Source organism: Salvelinus sp. IW2-2015, linkage group LG22 (assembly GCF_002910315.2).
Source record: "Salvelinus sp. IW2-2015 linkage group LG22, ASM291031v2, whole genome shotgun sequence".
Lineage (NCBI taxonomy): Eukaryota > Metazoa > Chordata > Actinopteri > Salmoniformes > Salmonidae > Salvelinus > Salvelinus sp. IW2-2015.
The window spans coordinates 19978890-19989986 of record NC_036862.1 but is presented as its reverse complement, the minus strand read 5'-3'; the positions used below and the strand labels follow the sequence as shown (position 1 = coordinate 19989986).

Sequence of the window (11097 nt, the reverse complement as noted above, 5' to 3'; positions counted from 1 at the left end):
GTCTCTATGTCTGTAGGACGGTGCTGTATGAGTGAGCTGTCCCTAAACATGGTGTGTCTGTGTCTCTATGTCTGTAGGACGGTGCTGTATGAGTGCTGTCCAGGTTACATGAAGCTGGAAGGAATGAAAGGATGCCCTGCAGGTATGTAGCTACGGTCGGTTACAGTGTATGTAATGTTATATGGTACAGGATACGCAGTGTACTCAAGTTTGTAGTGCACTTAATGTTATAAGTTTACTTTCAAGGTTAATAAACAAGAGGTTAAACTAAGACATATCAATGGGTATTGCATTTTCTCATAACATTTACGAGTCACAACGCCACACCAACATAAAGATTTAGCTGGCACATCATCCTACCCATACATGTTCCCTTTCAGCGTCATCCGGCTGTGTTTGGGGTTCTTTATAGTTGTTAGAGTTGTTTTAATGAGACTTGTGTGTGTCCCAAATGGCACTCTATTCCATAAGTACTGCAATACTTTAGGGCTCTAATCAAAAGTAGTACACTATATAGGGTATAGGATGCCATTTGGGATCACTCCTGGTATGTAGAGTGATGTAGTCATTATGGTACCTTCTCTTCCCTGTTCCACAGTGGCCCCTATAGACAATGTGTATGGTACCTTGGGCCTGGTCAAGGCCATCTCCACCCAGGAATACTCTCACATCTCCAAGCTGAGGGAGGAGATAGAGGGATCTGGGTCATACACCTTCTTCGCTCCCAGCAATGATGCCTGGGACTTGTTAGATGGGGTACGTTAGGATAAGTGTCATCTCTTACAGCTGCAAAAATGAACCCACCAGCGATAGTAGTAACTATTCCATAACCAAAACCATTCAGTGCTTGTAATGTGACTATTTAAAAGAGCTACAACATAAATCACCAGAATGTATGGTTGATATACCTGAACCKTACAGCCAGTTGCTGTCATCACTTTATGTTAAGTATTTATGTTATCTTAAGCCTTTTTATTCGGCATTTCTTCAACAGGAAGTGCGTAGTGCGTTGGTGAGCAACGTGAACATTGAGCTGTACAACGCCCTGCACTACCACATGGCTAACAAACGCCTGCAGACCAAAGACCTGAAGAACGGCCTGGTGGTCGACTCCATGTACAACGACCTGGGACTCTACATCAACCACTACTCCAACGGGGTGAGCATCCCATAGGACTGCATAACAACGATGTACTTTTCTGGGTCACAATGGCACCCGCTACTCCACATGGCAGTGCATAATTGACAGTCGCCGCATGAATTGTATTGGTAAGATCCAATAGTTTCCATTGCAGTGAGATAGGAAAGTTGAACCATCAAAATGGAGAGCTAAGTAGATTGTATTGTGTGCAGGTAGTGTGTTGAAGAGTGTGGTTGTGTGAACAATTGGAGAGTTACGGACGGTATGCTTTTGTGTGTTGTGTGCAGATAGTTTAACTGTGAGCTTTGTAGACTGTCTACTGCGGTGTGAATTATTATGTATGCAGGATCAGTGACGGTGAACTGTGCCAGAATAATATATGGCAATCAAGGTTGTCTACCTACCATGACGGGAAAGAGCGGAAGGAAGTGCGTGCACGTCATCGTACCGTTATAGTATCAGCCGTGAGCAAACACATTCAGGGTGTCGCTTGAGGCTTTGACGATAGACCTCTACCACTCTCTAATGTAGTTTATTTTCTCATTCTGTTCGCCCTCTCTCTCTTCTTGCCCTTCATTTCATTCCTTTCACTTTCTTTCTTTCCTACCTCTTTCCTTTCTACCTTTTTTCTCTTCTATATCTTTCTCCGCTTTGTCTTCTTTCCCTTCTCGTCTTTTTTGTTTCAGTCTATTCAATTTAGGTAAGTCTATTTCAATCTAGTTAGTCCCCCCTTATCTCAGCTTGTTGTCACCATAGCAGCACAACCTGTAGCACGCGCTCCTAGCAGGTATAGTCTCTCTGGTCACCCCAAAACCAGTTCTTCCTTTGGCCGCTCTCCTTCCAGTTCTCTGCTGCCAATGACTGGAATGACTACAAAAAATCTCTGAAACTGAAACACTTATCTCCCTCACTAGCTTTAAGCACCAGCTGTCAGAGCAGCTCACATTTGAACTGCACCTGTACATAGCCCATCTATAATTTAGCCCAAACAACTACCTCTCATACTGTATTTATTTTATTTATTTATTTTTGCTCCTTTGCACCCATTCTTTCTATCTCTACTTTGCACATTCTTCCACTGGCAAATCTACCATTCCAGTGTTTTACTTGCTAATATTGTATTTACTTCGCACCATGGCCATCTTTTTTGTTGCCTTACCTCCTATTCTCACCTCATTTGTCACATTGTATATAGACTTATTTTTCTGACTGTATTATTGATGATATGTATGTTGTTTTACTCAGTATGTGTAAATCTGTGTTGTTGTATGTGTCAGAACTGTTTGCTTATCTTGGCCAGGTCGCAATTGTAATGAGAAATTGTGCTTCTCACTTGCCTCCTTGGGTTAATGAAGTTAGGTGTAATGACATTCTTATTTATTTATTGTTTTTTTTTACACATGGTGGCACACACAGTATTAATGGAGGATATGATGTGTTCTATCACTACAGGATGTGGCCCTGGCCTCAGGCCTGCTGGACAAGCTGGGACAGCCCGGTCAGTACACCCTATTTGCCCCCACCAACGATGCCTTCGCCAAGCTGGACTCGGACGTGCTGCAACGACTGATGGGTGACAAGGGTGTCCTCCAAGGTAAACCAAARCGCTGGGCCAGGCTTCAACGCTCTATCACCTCTCTGGAATGTCTTCTATGAATACAGAGAGCAGCTCCCAGGAGTACTTTAAAGCAGAGGGGAGACATATAGACTTTATAATAAATCTCCAAATTCAGGCCATATCCGTGTTTAATGAGATGAAAGTGCAGGAAAAGTAACTCATTGGTTCCCGCTCGCTATGTTTGCAGGGCTGAGTAACCGCAGAGTWTTTACATGTAAGCGCTTTTCCCTACTCTAAACAGATGGAGCCGACTAGTTACAGTCTGAGCTGTGGATTTTGAATTCTCAGACAGTTGGCAAACTGAGCGTTCACCACAGTTGTGTGAGTGAGTAATGAAAAATAAAAGAGCTCTAGGTTCACATGATGGGCTACGAAATAATGGCTATTGAGACGTAAACCTTCATATGGTGAAGCTTTTTGATAATTTGACACATTAAAGAGCTAAACATTTACTGTCACTCTATAATTTATGTCTGGGTGGCACACAATAATAAAACACTCCACTTGTTCCAAAACATTTCCAAAGAGGTATCGTTCATACGGTTCTAAACACCACAGGGCAGGAAGCAGGAAGCACCCCGCTCTGCCTGTGTCCCAAAGGCTGTGCACCCTATTCCCTGCTCATACGGCTATGGTCAACAGTAGTGCACTATTAATAGAGTACCATTTTGGGACACACCTCAGTCAGAGGGTTGGGACTGGAAAGGTTCAGAAGGTTCAGAGCATTAGGAGGGTTGGCAGCGGTGTGATGATCCCTAATATTAGTCCTAGGACTTCCCTGAGCTATGAGATCACACCCCTTCACACACAGTCGAACCGAGTCAAACAAGGCAGTAAAACAGTCATGAATCTCCCTGCACTCAATAGTCTCCCGACACCAGAACCCATGAGATCTAGGGGATCTCCAGGTCTCCTGCATTTCATAGGCTGCGTCTCAAATGGAACTCGATTCCCTATTTAGTGCACTTCTTTTGACCAGGGCCCATAGGGATCTGGTCAAAAGTTGAGCACTTAAAGTCCCAGTGTAGTCCAAAAAGTTTTTTTCCTGTGTTTTATATACACCCAGTGGCCAGTTTATTAGGTACACACATCTAGTACCAGGTTGGACCCCCTAAGTGGTTAAGTGGTTAATTAAGAGCGTTAAGCGTTAAGAGCGTTGGGCCAGTAAACGAAAAGTCACTGGTTCGAGTCCATGCGCCAACTAGGGGAAAAATCTGTTGATGTGCCCTTGAGCAAGGCACTTAACCCTAATTGCTCCTGTAAGTTGCTCTGGATAAGAGTATCTGCTAAATGACTAAAGTGTAAATTTAGAACAGCCTGAAATCTTCGGGCATAGAAAAGTTGCTCAATTGGTATCAAGAGACCTAACATGTGCCAGGAAAACATTCCCTACGCCACTAGCCTGTATCGTTGACACCAGCCTGGATAGGGCCATGGGACAAGCTGCTTACGCCAAATCCTGAATCAGCATGATGCAACATGAACCGGGATTCGTAGGACCAGGCGATGTTTTCCACTCCTCAATTGTCCAGTGTTGGTGATCACGTGCCCACTGGAGCTGCTTCATCTTGTTTTTAGCTTATAGGACTGGAACCCAGTGTGGTCGTCTGCTGCAATAGCCTATCGGTGACAAGGAGATGCCGTTCTTCACACCACTGTTGTACTGCGCCGTTATCTGCCTGTTTGTGTCGCACCATGCTCGGTAAACCCTAGACCGTTTCTGAGATACTGGAACTGGCGTGCCTGGCACCGACGATTGTACCATGCTCAAAGTCGCTTAGGTCACTCGTTTTGCCCATTCTAATGTTCATGTGAACAGTAACTGAATGTCTCAATGCCTGTCTGCCTGCTTTATATAGCAGGCCGCGGCCACATTACTCATTTTTCTATCGCAAGTCTTTATATCTAGCTAAGGTGTTGTGTGCATGAAGAAGGATTTTTTTGTTATGTTCAGTTTGATAATGTGCACCTGCTCATTAGTTAGCTAGCTAGCTAACTTTAGCTTGCTAACTGAGTCATGCAGTCACACACACTTCATATGAAACAAATGGGGTGGTAAGTGCAGCCCCATGTGCACAACACTAAATGCTTTACCAATCTAGCAAGATGATGAAGAAATATTTAAATTCATTCTCCATTATCCCATACTTCCAGTACCAGTTTGCTTCCTAGCTAACGTTAGCTAAACGGTTAGCATCGCAATTTAGCACAACATAGCTAGCTAGCTACTTCACAGACTCTCGACAGCTAACAGGCAGCTGCTTCATTAAAAAATGAATCCAATGTGATTTAATTATAATTTTGCTATCTACACTAGTTATCTAGTTGTGGCCATTTGGTTAGTTTAAACAAGGGCTTACTACAAATTTTAGCTAGCAACAACATTAGCGCCGTTGTCATTATTGGCTATAGAGTAAAAATTCATGAAAACAAAAATGTGCTTTTTAGTCATAATTTGAGTTRAGGGTTAGGCATAAGGTTGGCAGTGTGGTTAACGTTAAGGTTAAGGTTAGGTTTAAAATCACATTTTTGGTAGAAATAGGTGGGGTTTATGACTTTGTGGCTGTGATAACTAGTGATGACCCATGAGCACAGCTTGCTAGTTAGCTTACATTATCTACAGCATGCATGAGACAAACAAGCTGCTGCCACATTGTGGCCTGGATTATTTAAACGAAGCAAATCGGAGGTTTTGGCCTTCTATGGCGATAACACCATGCGGTAAATTAGTTAATGGACCAATAAGAAAGAGAGTTCCAAACCTCTCTGCCAATAACAGCACATTTTCAGTTTTCCCCTCCCTACTCAGACCACTCCCAGACAGTCCTATCAAAGTTCTTGCTTTAGAAATTGCTGTTTGCTAAGAAGCTATTTATGTTACTTTTTGACCATTTTAATTGAAAACAATCACAGTATGGTACTACGTTTGTACCCCAAAAGTATTATATTTTGAGATAAAAATGGCTACATTGGACCTTTAATGGATAATAGGGTGCCATTTGGCACGCAGCCTGTGATTCATTCACTATTCTGAAGCCAAGCTGGAAATGACATAATCCGATGCAAGGCGCCTCTGTTTCTAGCAGCCAACTGGCCTACTCTCATGTTCATGTTCAAATCTCAGTCAAATTCATCCAGACATGTAATACAAGCCATAATACTAGGTAGCCATGGATTTGCTCCTACAATCCGATACGGTGCCAGAGCTTATGAAAGTATAAAAACCTGTACCAATATCCTCAAAGTTCTTTATAGTCCTAATAAAAAGTGTGTGTGTTGGGGGGTTTAGAGCAAATGGAGAACACCATCATGAGTGTCTCCCCTTTCCACAGTGGGGTCATATTAGTTTGAAGCCCAAACTGTTCAGATGCTACAGACAGAAGTTGACACATCAGCATTACCAACTGCAGACAAGTCCTTGTGGGAAGCTTTCGTGAGTAAATAAGTAGCCTTGCACAAGTGAGCTGGAACAGCTCACAGGGCAGGAGCCTATCTCCTGATTCTGTAGTGTGAGGCAGCTTGATGTACAAGTACATCCCCTGGACAGGATGCTAGTCTATCACATGGCTTTACCCCCAATCTATCTCAACGCTGAGTGACAAGGGAAGATGCACTCCTCTCTCTCTCTCTCTCTCCCTCTCCTCTCCTCTCCTCTCCTCTCCTCTCCTCTCCTCTCCTCTCCCCTCCTCTCCTCTCCTCTCCTCTCCTCTCTCCTCTCCCTCCAGCCCTGCTGAACTTCCACATGCTGAACTCTGTCCAGTGTTCAGAGGGCATCATGTCCGGCCAGACCTTTGAGACCCTGGAGGGCCACAACATTGAGATTGGCTGTGACGGGGAAAGCCTGACGGTCAACGGCATCAAGATGGTGCTGAAGAAAGACATTGTCACCACCAACGGAGTCATCCACCTCATTGACGAGGTCCTCATGCCTGACTCAGGTTAGCTCTCGGCTCATCTAATAATAATAATAATATATGTAATTTGTATAGTGCTTTCATTACAGAGTTGTAATTCTGAGTTACATCTCAGAATATACATGTGTTTGTGTTTTTGCATTTGCATTTGTTTGTTTGTTGAAATGTAAATGGTATGAACTGTTTCACGAAATACACAACACCTTTATTTGGAGCTCTCTTTGCTGTTACACTAGTATACAAGTCAACCATACACATAGGAAAATAGATGGAAATTGACACAATGACGCCAAGACTAAGATAAAATCTTAAAACTCTGAATAAGTGTAGAAGTGTTGATCTTTCAGTAGTAGAGAAGCTTTTAATGGTGTTGTCTGTGTCCTCTAAGCTAAGCAGGTGATGGAGCTGCTCACCCCTTCCCAGTCCACCTTCAGTGACATGGTGTCAGAGCTGGGTCTGTCTGCAGCCATGGAAGCCAAGGCAGAATACACACTACTGGCCCCGCTCAATTCTGTCTTCACTGGTGAGTAGACATCATGGCCCAGCTCAATTCTGTCTTCACTGGTGAGTACACATCATGGCCTCGCTCAATTCTGTCTTCACTGGTGAGTAACACACTACTGGCCCCGCTCAATTCTGTCTTCACTGGTGAGTAGACATCATGGCCCAGCTCAATTCTGTCTTCACTGGTGAGTAACACACCACTGGCCCCGCTCAATTCTGTTGTCACTGTGAGTAGACATCATGGCCCAGCTCAATTCTGTCTTCACTGGTGAGTACACATCATGCCCGGCTCAATTCTTTCTGTAAACCTTCGCTCGTTCCCTTAAACACTCTGAACATCCTATCTCTCTCTGTCTCTCCCTTTCCCTTTTGCTCTTTCTAGCTCTTCTCTGTCCCCCTCTTCCTCACTCCAGCTCCTCTCTCTGGCCCCCCTCCTCTCTCTAGCTTCCTCCCTGTCCCCCTCTTCTCTCTCTAGCCTCTCTCTGTCCCCCTCTTCCTCTCTCTAGCTCCTCTCTCTGTCCCCCTCTTCTTCTTCTCTAGCTCCCTCTCTGTCCCCCTCTTCCTCACTCTAGCTCCTCTCTCTGTCCCCTCTTTCCTCTCTCTAGCTCCTCTCTCTGTCCCCTCTTCCTCTCTCTAGCTCCTCTCTCTGTCCCCCTCTTCCTCACTCTAGCTCCTCTCTCTTACCCCTCTTCCTCACTCAGCTCCTCTCTCTGTCCCCTCTTCCTCTCTCTAGCTCCTCTCTCTGTCCCCCTCTACCTCTCTCTACTCCTCTCACTGTCCCCCTCTTCCTTTCTCTAGTCCTCTCTCTGTCCCCCTCTTTTCTCTTCTAGCTCCTCTCTCTGTCCCCCTCTTCCTCTCTCTAGCTCCTCTCTCTGGTCCCCTCTTCATCTCGCTAGCTCCCTCTCTGTCCCCCTCTTCATCTCGCTAGCTCCTCTCTCTTACCCCTCTTCCTCACTCTAGCTCCTCTCTCTGTCCCCTCTTCCTCTCTCTAGCCCTCTCTCTGTCCCCCTCTACCTCTCTCTAGCTCCTCTCACTGTCCCCTCTTCCTTCTCTAGCTCCTCTCTCTGTCCCCCTCTTTCTCTCTCTAGCTCCTCTCTCTGTCCCCTCTCCTTCTCTAGCTCCTCTCTCTGGTCCCTCTTCATCTCGCTAGCTCCTCTCTCTGTCCCCCTCTTCATCTCGCTAGCTCCTCTCTCTGCCCCCCCTTCTTCTCTCTAGCTCCTCTCTCAGTCCCCCTCTTTCTCTCTCTAGCTCCTCTCTCTGTCCCCCTCTTCCTCTCTTAGCTCCTCTCTCTGTCCCCCTTCCTCTCTCTACTGCCTCTCTGTCCCCCTCCTCTCTCTAGCTCCTCTCTCTGTCCCCTCTTCCTCTCTCTAGCTCCTCTCTCTGTCCCCCTTCCTCTCTCTAGCTCCTCTCTCTGTCCCCTCTTCCTCTCTCTAGCCCTCTCTCCGTCCCCCTCTTCCTCTCTCTAGTCCCCTCTCTGTCCCCTCTTCCTCTCTCTAGCTCCTCTCTCTGTCCCCCTCTTCCTCTCTCTAGCTCCTCTCTCCTGTCCCCCCTTCCTCTCTCTAGCTCCTCTCTCTGTCCCCCTCTTCCTCTCTCTAGCCCTCTCTCCGTCCCCCCTTCCTCTCTCTAGCTCCTCTCTCTGTCCCCCTCTTCCTCTCTCTAGCTCCTCTCTCTGTCCCCTCTTCCTCTCTCTAGCTCCTCTCTCTGTCCCCTCTTCCTCTCTCTAGCTCCTCTCTCTGTTCCCCTCTTCCTCTCTCTAGCTCCTCTCTCTGTCCCCCTCTTCCTCACTCTAGCTCCTCTGTCACTACTTTTATCACTCCTCTCCTTCTTTCTGTTTCTCTCCTCTCAACAGGTGGGTAATGCACACTGAGCTCCAAACTGTGACATTAGTCTTGCTGTCATGCTGACTCACTAGTAAGCTTCATATACTAGCCACAGTGTGGAACAGCTCTGTATCTCAGACAGCTCAGCAGCTGTTCCTCTGTTAATAGAGCCACAGTTTCCTCTCTGGAGGAGGCAGCTCTTCTTCCACAGGACATCAGTATAGTCGGTATGACAACCCCAGGGTAATGCAGACTGGAACAGTCACTGGTTGTGTCCCAAATGGAACCAGAGCCCTATGGGAATAAGGAAATAAGGAGCCATTTGGGACACAGACACTGTTACAAGGTGGCTGATCAATCTGATTTCCTGGAAAATAAGGTTGACATTTTACAATGACTGACTAGACCACCAGACTGCATCATTAGTCTATATTATGAATCATGTGACGATACTTTTTTTTATCGTCTGCGTCCTGGAAAAACCTTGTATCTCCATTTTTGCAGAATTGGGGATAGTTTCTCAAAAGTTAGTGTTTACAACCATATTTAATGTCATATTTTGATCTCTTACAATGTATCTGTATGAAATATCTTGTCTTCCAGATGAGGTGATGGCCATTGACCAGAGCTTTCTGAAGGTGATTCTGGAGAACCACATCCTGAAGGAGAAGATCTCTTTGGGACAGCTGTACAACGGACAGCGCCTGGAGACTATCGCCGGGAAGTTCCTCAGAGTCTTCATCTACCGCACAGTAAGTCTCTGTGTGTGTGTGTGTTTGTGTGTGTGTTTGAGTGTGTGTGTGTGTGCGCGTGTATGCGTGTGCATACAGTATGTGTGTGTTTGTGAGAGAGTTTGTGTGAGTATACACATGTGTGTGTGTGTGGGTGTGTGCGTGCGTGCATGTGTGCGTGGGTGCAAGTCCATCTCTTGTCTCTGAACAGCTGGTCAAACACAATGGCTGTCTGCCATACAACACATATCCTTTTCACTGGGCTATCCACTGGACTGACTAAGAGTCTGTTAATTCAGTAGCTAGTAGACTATTAATTTCCATGTCTTATTAAGGGCTACTTCAGCAGATGTTCCAACTCAAATTTCAGTTTTAAAGATGCTCAAAAAATAAGTTAGCTGGCTGGAGAACCAATTAGCCTAGCTAGCTTACTATCTGGCTAGCTAACTAGTTAGGTGCTTATGCTAGCATACCAAAATGCCCACATAGGTCATAATTTAGCTAAAATTAGGATATTAGGACTAGAGTTACATTATTAGGATAAAAAAAAGTTTTCACTTAAGTGGTTCTTTAACCGGTATACCCTGTGTCCTGTGTCCTGTCTGTCTGTAGGCGGTGTGCATAGAGAACTCCTGCCTGGTGCGCGGCAGCAAGGAGGGCAGTAACGGAGCCCTCCACCTGATGAGGACTCTGATGAAGCCAGCAGGGACTGAGGGCCATTTTGGGACACAGACACTGTTACAAGGTGGCTGATCAATCTGATTTCCTGGAAATAAGGTTGACATTTTACAATGACTGACTAGACCACCAGACTGCATCATTAGTCTATATTATGAATCATGTGACGATACTTTTTTTTCGTCTGCGTCCTGGAAAAACCTTGTATCTCCATTTTTGCCAGAATTGGGGATAGTTTTCTCAAAAGTTAGTGTTTACAACCATATTTAATGTCATATTTTGCTCTCTTACAATGTATCTGTATGAAATATCTTGTCTTCCAGATGAGGTGATGGCCATTGACCAGAGCTTTCTGAAGGTGATCTGGAGAACACATCCTGAAGGAGAAGATCTCTTTGGGACAGCTGTACAACGGACAGCGCTGGAGACCATCGCCGGGAAGTTCCTCAGAGTCTTCATCTACCGCACAGTGAATCTGTGTGTTGTGTGTGTGTGTGTGTGGTGGTGTGTGTGTGTTGTGTGTGTGTCTGTGTGTGTGTGTGTGTGTGTGTGTGGTGTGTGTGTGTGTGTGTGTGTGTGTGTGTTGTGTGTGTGTGTTGGTGTGTGGGGGGGTGTGTGTGGGGGTGTGTGTGTGGGGGTGTGTGTGTGGGGCTGTGTGTCCTGTGTGAGTGTTGGTGTGAGTAACTACGAC

At 45.6% G+C, this 11097-nt stretch overlaps 1 pseudogene; it reads left to right on the top strand.

Annotated features, from left to right (window-relative positions):
- Positions 1-11097, top strand: part of LOC111949819 (periostin-like) — a 63237-nt pseudogene that overhangs the window by 29741 nt on the left and 22399 nt on the right.